Source organism: Euleptes europaea, chromosome 7, assembly GCF_029931775.1.
Source record: "Euleptes europaea isolate rEulEur1 chromosome 7, rEulEur1.hap1, whole genome shotgun sequence".
Lineage (NCBI taxonomy): Eukaryota > Metazoa > Chordata > Lepidosauria > Squamata > Sphaerodactylidae > Euleptes > Euleptes europaea.
The window spans coordinates 73777047-73788377 of NC_079318.1; positions in this window are offsets into that span (position 1 = coordinate 73777047).

Genomic DNA, 11331 nt, shown 5'->3' on the forward strand with positions numbered 1-11331 from the left:
TGTAGTCTGGAGATCAATTGTAATAGCAGGTGCCATCTGGAGGTTGAAACCCCTAGTTTGAAGGAGTGTAAGAAAGTAACCCTCAGCTTTCTCCAGTGAATCCACAGTTAGACGAGAAGAAGAGAACACCAATTGAAAGGGGTGTTATAGAGCCACAATAGAGGAGGGGAGGGCATGGTCAGAAACCTGAGCTTCTACTACTAGCATTCAGTTGTCAGTGAAGTGAGAATTAGCAAACGAACCTGTTCTGCCTCTACAGGCAGAAAGTGATCCAGGGACTGTAAATAACCACCACTGCTCTTGCCTTCCTAAACCGTAGCCCCTTAATGGAAGATGTCCTGAATTCAACTGCCCAGGAACAACTCCTAGGCAAGCGTAAAAATAAGCATGCAATTGTGCAAGTCCCATTTATTTTAATGGAGCGTATGCAGGAGGACTTCACAATAGACTCCAATTTTTCCCCTCATACTTGTCCAGGTTTTTTTTTTCTTTCAGAATTCTTGTCCAATATCCATTCATTTCTCCTGGCTGCACAGGAGACTTTCCCAAACTAAAAGCAGCTAGAAGGGGTATGAAAGAGACACTGCAGCCTTTGGAGTAAATGTGTGCTTGTTTTCTGAGCAGAGATTGAAGGGTTACCCTCCTCTTTCTTCTGTCCACGTCCCTGAGGCAAATTGAGGCAGCACAAACATGCAATTTGCATTTTATGGTGTAGTGGTGTGGTGAAGTGGTTGGGATGTCAGACTAGGGGCCGGGATACCGTGGTTCAAATCCCTGCTCTGCTGTGGAACCTCGCTGGGTTTTGTAAGGATAAAATGGAGGAGAGGAGAATGATGTAAGCCCCTTTGTGAGTGTTAAGTGCCACCAAGTCACTTCAGACCTATGGCGACCCTACAAATTAATGACCTCCCCATTAAGAAGAAAGGCAGGGTATAAATGAAGTAATGAACCTGATACTATGTCACTGACATCTTTGGGGCATTAAGGGGTGGACTCTGATCCGGAGAACTGGGTTTGATTCCCCCCTCCTCCACATAAGCGACAGAGGCTAATCTGGTGAACTGGATTTGTTTCCCCACTCCTACACATGAATCCAGCTGGGTGACCTTGGGCTAGTCACAGCTCTCTTGGAGCTCTCTCAGCCCCACCTACCTAACAGGGTGTCTGTTGTGGGGAGGGGAAGGGAAGGGAAGGTGATTGTAAGCTGGTCTGATTCTCTCTTAAGAGAAAGTCGGGATATAAAAATCAACTCTTCTTCTTCATTGTGAAAATAGCCATATGCCACCATTACCCATGGGATTTCTGCCAAGTATTTAAACTTGAATTTTAGACATGCTCGGAACTAGTCAGAAACAATCCATTGACAGTCACCCAGCACTCTGCCCCAAGAAGAATTTACTTGCACTAGAATTAAAGCCTCCTAGACAGGCAAACCTGCAGTGCACATCTTTCCTAGCCAGCAAGTGCCACTGTCGAACACAGAAGGGTCCTCCTAACCATTCAACCTTCTTGTCGTTGAAGACTCCTGCTGCTGTAGTTAAAGCGAACAATTCCAGCTTGTCATCCTTTCTTTGTCAGGAGCTGAGAATCGTTGTCAAGCTGACCACTCCCTTCATCTGGCTCCCTGGCAAAATATTAATTCAGTACACCAGACCATGATCTAACTTGAAGCAAGTCCATGATTGATGCTCCATGTTTGATGCATCCTCCTCCAGCACTGGCTATCATGCTTTGGAAAACTAGGGAAGGGGATGGAGCTCAGTAGAAAGATACTAGGGAAGCGGCTGGAGCTCAGTACAAAGATACAGGCTTAGCATGCAGAAGGACACACGTTTGATCCCTGGTGTCTCCAGCTTGAAGGCTCTCTGGGACCAGATACTGCCTCAGACTCTGGAGAGACACTGCCAGTCAGAGAAGATAACATGAGATTGACCGGTGTTCTACTTTGGTATAAGGCAGCTTTATACATTTGTGCACATATGGGTGTGCATTTACTATATCACGAGCTGAGTTCTCGAACCTGATATGTCTACCCACTGTGGAAGAGCTGTGCTAAGTTAACCACCTGCTTTCCTGAAAGTAATCTTGCAGGACTATGGTTTTGGTTTTCTTTCTGGGTCTTGTCACAAATGAAGCTGCCTTATACTGAGTTGGACTAAGATCAGTATTGACTGACTGGCAGCAGCCCTCTGGGATCTCAGGAGGCCTTTCACATCATTTACTACCTGAGTCTGGAGGTGCTAGAGTGGTCTAGGATCTGGGAGACCCAATTTCAAATCCCTTTCCTGATATGGAAGCTTTTGGGATGGCGCTCTCAGCCTCACCTGCCTCGCAGGGTTTTTGTGAGGATAGGATAGAGGAAAGAACAATGATATAAACCCTTTTGGGTCCCCACTGGGGAGAAAGGTGGGGATATAAATGAATAAATAGATCCATGCCAGAGATTGAACCTGGGACATTCCACATGTAAAGAAGATGCTCGACCATTTAGCCATGCCCCCACATCATATACATTATGCAGCAACATCCTATGTACAGTATGGTAGACTCCGCAGAGATCTGTGGCCAAATGCTGCTTCCTAAAGAGCATACGTGTTTGATACGCATGGCTGACCCATTCGCACATTGAATTTTTGAGGTGTTTTAAGGTGACGTTTTATGTGTACACTTAAACACAGAATGTGTATAGCAGCTTCCTGATCAGTCTGCAAATTATCTCACAGTATCTCACAGGCAGGCAGATCTTTGTATAAGCAGCTGCTCCAAAGATTTTGCTGTCTGGAGAGATAAGATCTTATTCAGTGATCTAGAGAACATGATTCATTGACTGCTTGCGCTGTTGCAACCCCACTGGCCTTAGTGGGATTACGCCAGTGTAAACGATTTATAGCCGAGCCCTAGAACAGGCTGTGCAAGTAATTGTGCTCTTTGGGTGGGGTATATCATCTGCTATTGCCGCCCAGTGTAGCCAAACTCAAGGCTGTGGATGGCACAGCCGAAATGCCACACCAGCTTGGCAGGAGGCTGTGTCCCAGTGCAAAAGTTCAGCAGTGTGCTATTCAGAGACTCATGGCTAGCAAAAGAGGTGCTGGGGCTTAGGTCTACTAGGAAGAAAGCATGTCTTCGGAGCTGGATGTCTTGTTCCTACACTTTGATGCGCAGAGGCTGCCTGAGGGGTGGGTTCAGCATGGCAAGGAGAGAACGCGGCTCATGTTCAGTGATATCCTTTTCATGTTTCCATTATTCCAAGTGTTCTGAAGCTGACACTTGGTTCCAGTCAAGGCCTGGGTTCTGTGAACTAAATAGCAATCTTTCTCTCTTCCCCCACCCTTTACAGCTCCCCTCCCCACTTTCTGATTATGGGCACAAAGTTTGGGGGACACTCCATCGACAAGGTTTGATAAGATCCATCCTCCCGTTGTATCAAAGCATCTTTGAAGGCAGACACTTTAATATTCAGAAAGAAAACGGCTACCTTTTTTATTTCAGTCTGTTTCTGCCAGAAAGGATCTCTGTACATACATTTCACCATGTTCCCCTCCCCCGCCTTGCATTTTGTATTGCTAGAGTTTTCTTGTATTGACAGAACTCTTTTTAAATCAGTTATTTAACAGAGTTAATCTTAATGTAAAGGTTAGTTAGCTGGTTTATATCATGCTGGTTTGTTTTTGTTTTCTAATTTTGTTCACGAAATGTGTGGTTAATTGCCAAATTATTGCTTTTATATATATATAAAAATAAAAGAATCCAACATCTCAAATCGTTAAGCTAAACCATTCTTCTTCTTCTTCCATTGTCTTTTCTTCTTCTTTTTCTTTTTGCACTACCCCATATGGTGGAGCAAGTGTCGAAAATGTCACTTTGCTTTTAAAATGTTTAATTTAAATAAATACTTTTTTATATGAAGGTTGTCAGTCTTTTGAGACAGTGGCAGGGGAGAAGGCTTAGAAGGTTCTGTGTTCCCATATTTATTTTTCTCTGTTTATGTATATTTAAAAACCTGTTGCATATATTTAAAATCCTTTTGAGCTCACTGTAAAATCTGTAGTGGATCAGCCTGGTCTGGATCAGGGAATGTGGTTATAAATAATACTTCACACTTTTGAACACTTGGCTGCTAGTGCTGGGCAAACAACAGGGGGGGCTTGCTATGCCCTGTGACCATGGGCTTCCATGAAAAATCTGTCTATCCACTCTTGGAAACAAGATGCTAGACTAGATGGAGAGCCGGCGTGGCACAGTGGTTGAGAGCGGTGGACTCTAATCTGGAGAACAGGGTTTGATTCCCCACCCCTACACATGAAGCCAGCTAGGTGACTTTGGGCTAGTCACAGTTCTCTCAGAACTTTCTCAGCCCCAAGGTGTCTGTTGTGGGGAGAGGAAGGGAAGGAGAATGTAAGCCGGTTTGATTCTCATTACAAGATAGAGAAAGTCGGCATATAAAAACCAACTCTTCTTCTTCAGTCTGATCCAGCTGGGCTTGTTCAAATGTCCTTAGGAATTGAAGGAAACATGTTATTTGCCAGAATTTTACATGGCCATGAAATATATTACAGCGATGAAAGTGATTTTTGAAAGCTGTTTGGTTAAATCTGAATACCCCCCTTCCAGTAGGTTCTTTCTAGTGAGAAACAAACTTGCAGGTTTTTCTTTTCACTCCTGTTTTTTTTTCATGCTGCGTATTCCCCATTTAAATGAACATATTTTCAATTTTTAAAAATCAACTGTGCATAAATTCAGCCCTCATGGTATACCAGTGAGAATGCTGGACCATGATCTGGAAACCCCAGATTCAAATCCTGACTCTGCTATGGACCATGCTGGGTGATGTTGGACCAGTCACATTCTACAAAACCGCTTAACATTCTTTACAGGGCTGTTGTGAGATGGAGAAAGGAGCACCCTGAGCTCCAAGAAAGGTGGGCTAAAGACAGAGAGAGAGAGACAGCATATAAAACATGAATGGTATTAAAGAAACAAAAACCAGGCAAAAGGATGACAACATACAAAATTACAAGGAAAGTAAAAGTCCAATCCTAAATAGAGTTGTCTATGGACTTGGAAAAGTATAATTCTGTTTAGGATTGCACTGTCAAAGAGTCCTGTTAGCATGGTGGTGGTGGTGGAAACACCCGTCAAGTCACAGATGACTTGTGGAAACTCCATAGGGTTTTCAAGGCAAGAGATGTATTGACCCTAATAGCAGAAGCAAGAGCTGTCGCGCACACATGTGCACTAATGTGTCACGTTAGGCTGGTGTATTTTTATGTGTTTTAGGAATTTAGTGCATTATGAATATGAATGCATGCACAGACAGTACTGCTAAGGAAGTAAGAAAAATGTATGCTCCCCAAAGAGCAGATAGTGGTTCCTCAGGTTGGGTTTCGGGTTGGGAAAACGACACTAGGAAAACCCCCTCTTCCTGAATAGTCCAGTCCCAATCTAAACTGGCCCCAGGATCCAAGTGCCTGCCTGCTTCACATAACTTGGGGCAGATCCAGGAATGGACCTGAAACAGTGTATCATGTAGGTAGGGTTGCCAGCTCTGGGTTGGGAAATACCTGGAGATTGTGGGAGTAGAGTCTGAGGAGGGCAAGGTTTGGAGAGGGGAGGGATGTAGATGTGTATGATCTATGCCACTCCTTTCTCTTGGAGACTGACTAATAGCGGGAGATCTCCAGCTACCACCTGGAGGTTGGCAACCCTATATGTAGGCAGGCCCTGAGATCTGCCCCATTGCAAGAGGAATGGGGCACCCTTTTAGGGGGTGCATTGGACATGTGTTAGCATCCTAGCCAAGGTTTATTTTCCCCACAAAGGAAACACTTATGGATATAGGAAACTGCTGCCTTGTATGCCACAGCTCCTCCCAAGCACACGACCAGGGATCTTTTCTGTTACCTAACCGCAATAAACAGGGCATCTGGAGCTCACATGCTTTGCCTGCAGAAAATTCCAGAGTCTTGGCCCTGGAGAAAGCCAAGGAAAAGTCTTTCCTCAGGTCTGTTATCTGATAACCATTAACTCAAGATGCCAAGGATTGAACCTGGGACCTTTGACATGCAAGACAAGGAACCTACCACTGAGCTGAGGCCCCTCCTAACAAAGCTGGATTTATGCACAGCCTAAGTAAACTACAGTTTAGGGCCTCGGATTATGATATAAACTACAAAGTATGAAAATTACTAAATCACTCTTTTCTAGGTAATGCAACGGGGCCTGTGAAACTTGACATAGCTTAGAGCCTCTGCCAGCCTTAATGCAGCCCTGCCTCCCAAACACAGGAGCATTTTCCATTCCAGAAATAGCCAGGGTGGGCTTTCAAGAAATGAAGTATCTCTACCAGTTGTCAGGAAGAGAGCTGCTGTAGATCTAATACTACATACACAAAACCACACCCTTGTCTTCAGCTTTAATTAAGCAATAAAAACTCATACAGGATTTAAACACACCAACCTGGATTACAGTCCCACCTTTACCTGCAAGCATGGAAATGTCAGAGGAGAATCTGTTTTCTAAAGTTATGTCAGCACTAGGGTTGCCAGGCCAACTCCAGCTTGTGAAATGCCTGGAGATTTGGGCATGGCCTGGGGAATGCAGAGTTTGCGAATGCAAGGAAGCTCAGCATGGATACGATGCCATAGAGTTAGGGTTGCCAACCTCCAGGTTGTGGCTGGGGATCTCCTGCTATTACAACTGACCCCCAGGCAATAGATCAGTTCACCTGGAGATAGGGTTGCCAACTTCCAGGTCCTGTAAAAAATACTCACGATACTAGTAACAACAAGTAGAGCAAAAAAGAACTAGCACGACTCAATCATGAAATTAAATAATAATAATTCATTAAGTGCTATTATATAAACCACCACAAGTGTACAATACTTACAAATTAAACACTATAAACATTATAAACAGCTATAAACGAGAGATAGAAACAAATGGAAAAAAAGTCCAAAGTCCAAATGTCTTATCCTATTCAATCCTCTTCTGATCAAAACGTGGATACAAAGTCCGTGTAGGTCCAAGGATATTATAAAGACAACGGAGGAAACGCTATTCCGGATATCTTAGCGCTTTCACCAAAGCACGGCTTCATCAGCCTATAAAATTCATACAATCATTTTTATAATATTTTACATTTTTATAATTTTACAAACAATCAATGATAATTAATAATAGTTATAAGGATAGACAATAATATTATGCAAAAGCTTACCTCTTAGTGTGATATAAGGCAAACCCATTGGGAGAAATATATTCCATATAATTTCAATTTTCTTTCTTTTTCATAGAACGTATTAGTTTCTTATAATGTGCTATTTTTGCAATTTTTAATTAATTTTTATGCTCCCAAAGAAAAGGGCTGCTAAACCTTCCGGTCTATAGTAGACTATGTGGGTAGATATAGAGCTAATGGGTCACATGCTGCTATACTTACTGATTATTTAAAGGCGCAGTGTCAAAAAAAGGGGGGGGAAGTCACTCAATTCATAGAAAACAGGACAAATCAAATTCATTGTTTAACCCGTTGGGGGCTAAGGTGTTAAATAAATGTATAAAGCGCATTTCATTCTGAAGAAGCACTTTCTGTGCATCCCTATGGTCATGTGGATGGTCATGATAAACCCACAACACAAAGAATCTCATGTCGGTTTCAGAATGTTTATATTTCACAAAATGGCTCGTTAGTGGAGCCTCAAAATTTAAGGAGCGCAATCTCGATCTGTGTTCTCCTATGCGCAACCGAACTGGGCGCATAGTGCTGCCAATATATAATTTAGAACATTTACATGTGACCGCGTAAATTACGCGGCTAGTGGCACAGTTAGAGAAGTGTCTTAATTGAAATCTGAAGTCTGAGGTTGTTGAGCGAAATTCCTTAACAGGAAGACTCAGCGGGCACACGGAGCATTTCCCGCATTTAAAATGGCCGACGGCCGAGACGTGTGACACAGGTTTTTTAAGAAAATCAGAATGTACTAGACGGTCCCTAAGAGCTTGGGTCTTACGCATTCCAAAAATCGGAGGAACATTACATCCAGGAATATCTCTAATAATGTGCCAATGTCTCCTAATAGCTTGTTTAATTGCAAAAGAGTGTTTACTATAAGTTAAAGAGCAATAGACATTCTGCTTCGGAGTTGGTGCTTTTTTGGAGAACAAAGATTGACGTTCTCTTTCATTGGCTCTATTCCATGCTTGAGAGACAACCTGAGATGGATAACCCCTATTTGTTAAAGCAACAGTCATATTCTCAGAGGCTTTTTCAAAGTCAACAGCACAGGTTGCATTTCTTTTTAATCTCAGAAAATTACTAAAGGGAAGATTATTTTTTAAGTGGATCGGATGATTGGAAGCGTAATGTAACCCAGAATCCTTGGACATACTTTTTTTATAGGGTCTTACAGCTAGCTTCCTATCGGGTCTAACAAAAACTTCTAGATCTAAAAAAGGTATACTTACAGGGTCACATTGACCAGTAAACGTCAGGTGTTCATTGATGGTATTTAACCATGTAGCAAATTTATCAAATGTTTCAGAGCAATCAAAAAGAAAAAATAAATCATCCACATACCGTTTGTAAATAAATAAATGTGATGCAAAAGGATTATTATTAATAATGTGAGCCAATTCAAAATCGATCATGAAAAGATTCGCGATTGCAGGGGCACACGCAGCGCCCATTGCTACACCTTTTTTCTGCAGAAAAAACTGGGAGCCGAATCTAAAAAAATTATTATCAAACATGAGATCAACCAACTGTAACAAAAAATGTGTAGGGGGGGAAGGATCAGATCTAGAGTCTAATCTGTCTGCAATGATATTCCTAGCATCGTCCAGGGGCACGTTAGTGTATAACGCGCTAACGTCAAGTGTAGCCATAACTCCTCCAACAGGCAAAAAGTAATCCTCAACATGTTGTATAAAGTCTCTAGAGTCTAAGACATAGGAAGGGGTCAGAGTAACAAATGGTTGTAAATAATAATCAAGAAATTTGGATATAGGCTCAAGCAAGGATCCGCATGATGACACGATAGGTCTCCCTAAGACCGGCCGGGTGTCTTTGTGAATTTTAGGGAGGGTGTAAAAAGTCGGAACCTTGGGAAACGCAACAGTGAGGAAATCTGCTACTTGCTGGTTTATATAGCCGAGATTCAAACCTTCAGTAATCACTACCTGAATCAATTTGGATAATTTATTGGTAATATTGCCTGAGATTTTAGTATAAAAATTATGGTCATTTAATTGTCTCATGATTTCTGTTTGATATGCGTCTGTATCTTGGAGAACAACAGCCCCTCCCTTATCCGCAGAGCGGATTACAATGGAATCATCTTCAGCCAAATTGGCAAGAATATCAGTTTGCTCACGAGTAAGATTGGAGGGAGATTGCCATTTATGATTTTCAATTTTTTCTATATCGCGCATTACCAGATGTTGAAAGGTACTAATCAACGGGTTAGCTCTAACCCGTTGATTAGTACCTTTCAACATCTGGTAATGCGCGATATAGAAAAAATTGAAAATCATAAATGGCAATCTCCCTCCAATCTTACTCGTGAGCAAACTGATATTCTTGCCAATTTGGCTGAAGATGATTCCATTGTAATCCGCTCTGCGGATAAGGGAGGGGCTGTTGTTCTCCAAGATACAGACGCATATCAAACAGAAATCATGAGACAATTAAATGACCATAATTTTTATACTAAAATCTCAGGCAATATTACCAATAAATTATCCAAATTGATTCAGGTAGTGATTACTGAAGGTTTGAATCTCGGCTATATAAACCAGCAAGTAGCAGATTTCCTCACTGTTGCGTTTCCCAAGGTTCCGACTTTTTACACCCTCCCTAAAATTCACAAAGACACCCGGCCGGTCTTAGGGAGACCTATCGTGTCATCATGCGGATCCTTGCTTGAGCCTATATCCAAATTTCTTGATTATTATTTACAACCATTTGTTACTCTGACCCCTTCCTATGTCTTAGACTCTAGAGACTTTATACAACATGTTGAGGATTACTTTTTGCCTGTTGGAGGAGTTATGGCTACACTTGACGTTAGCGCGTTATACACTAACGTGCCCCTGGACGATGCTAGGAATATCATTGCAGACAGATTAGACTCTAGATCTGATCCTTCCCCCCCTACACATTTTTTGTTACAGTTGGTTGATCTCATGTTTGATAATAATTTTTTTAGATTCGGCTCCCAGTTTTTTCTGCAGAAAAAAGGTGTAGCAATGGGCGCTGCGTGTGCCCCTGCAATCGCGAATCTTTTCATGATCGATTTTGAATTGGCTCACATTATTAATAATAATCCTTTTGCATCACATTTATTTATTTACAAACGGTATGTGGATGATTTATTTTTTCTTTTTGATTGCTCTGAAACATTTGATAAATTTGCTACATGGTTAAATACCATCAATGAACACCTGACGTTTACTGGTCAATGTGACCCTGTAAGTATACCTTTTTTAGATCTAGAAGTTTTTGTTAGACCCGATAGGAAGCTAGCTGTAAGACCCTATAAAAAAAGTATGTCCAAGGATTCTGGGTTACATTACGCTTCCAATCATCCGATCCACTTAAAAAATAATCTTCCCTTTAGTAATTTTCTGAGATTAAAAAGAAATGCAACCTGTGCTGTTGACTTTGAAAAAGCCTCTGAGAATATGACTGTTGCTTTAACAAATAGGGGTTATCCATCTCAGGTTGTCTCTCAAGCATGGAATAGAGCCAATGAAAGAGAACGTCAATCTTTGTTCTCCAAAAAAGCACCAACTCCGAAGCAGAATGTCTATTGCTCTTTAACTTATAGTAAACACTCTTTTGCAATTAAACAAGCTATTAGGAGACATTGGCACATTATTAGAGATATTCCTGGATGTAATGTTCCTCCGATTTTTGGAATGCGTAAGACCCAAGCTCTTAGGGACCGTCTAGTACATTCTGATTTTCTTAAAAAACCTGTGTCACACGTCTCGGCCGTCGGCCATTTTAAATGCGGGAAATGCTCCGTGTGCCCGCTGAGTCTTCCTGTTAAGGAATTTCGCTCAACAACCTCAGACTTCAGATTTCAATTAAGACACTTCTCTAACTGTGCCACTAGCCGCGTAATTTACGCGGTCACATGTAAATGTTCTAAATTATATATTGGCAGCACTATGCGCCCAGTTCGGTTGCGCATAGGAGAACACAGATCGAGATTGCGCTCCTTAAATTTTGAGGCTCCACTAACGAGCCATTTTGTGAAATATAAACATTCTGAAACCGACATGAGATTCTTTGTGTTGTGGGTTTATCATGACCATCCACATGACCAT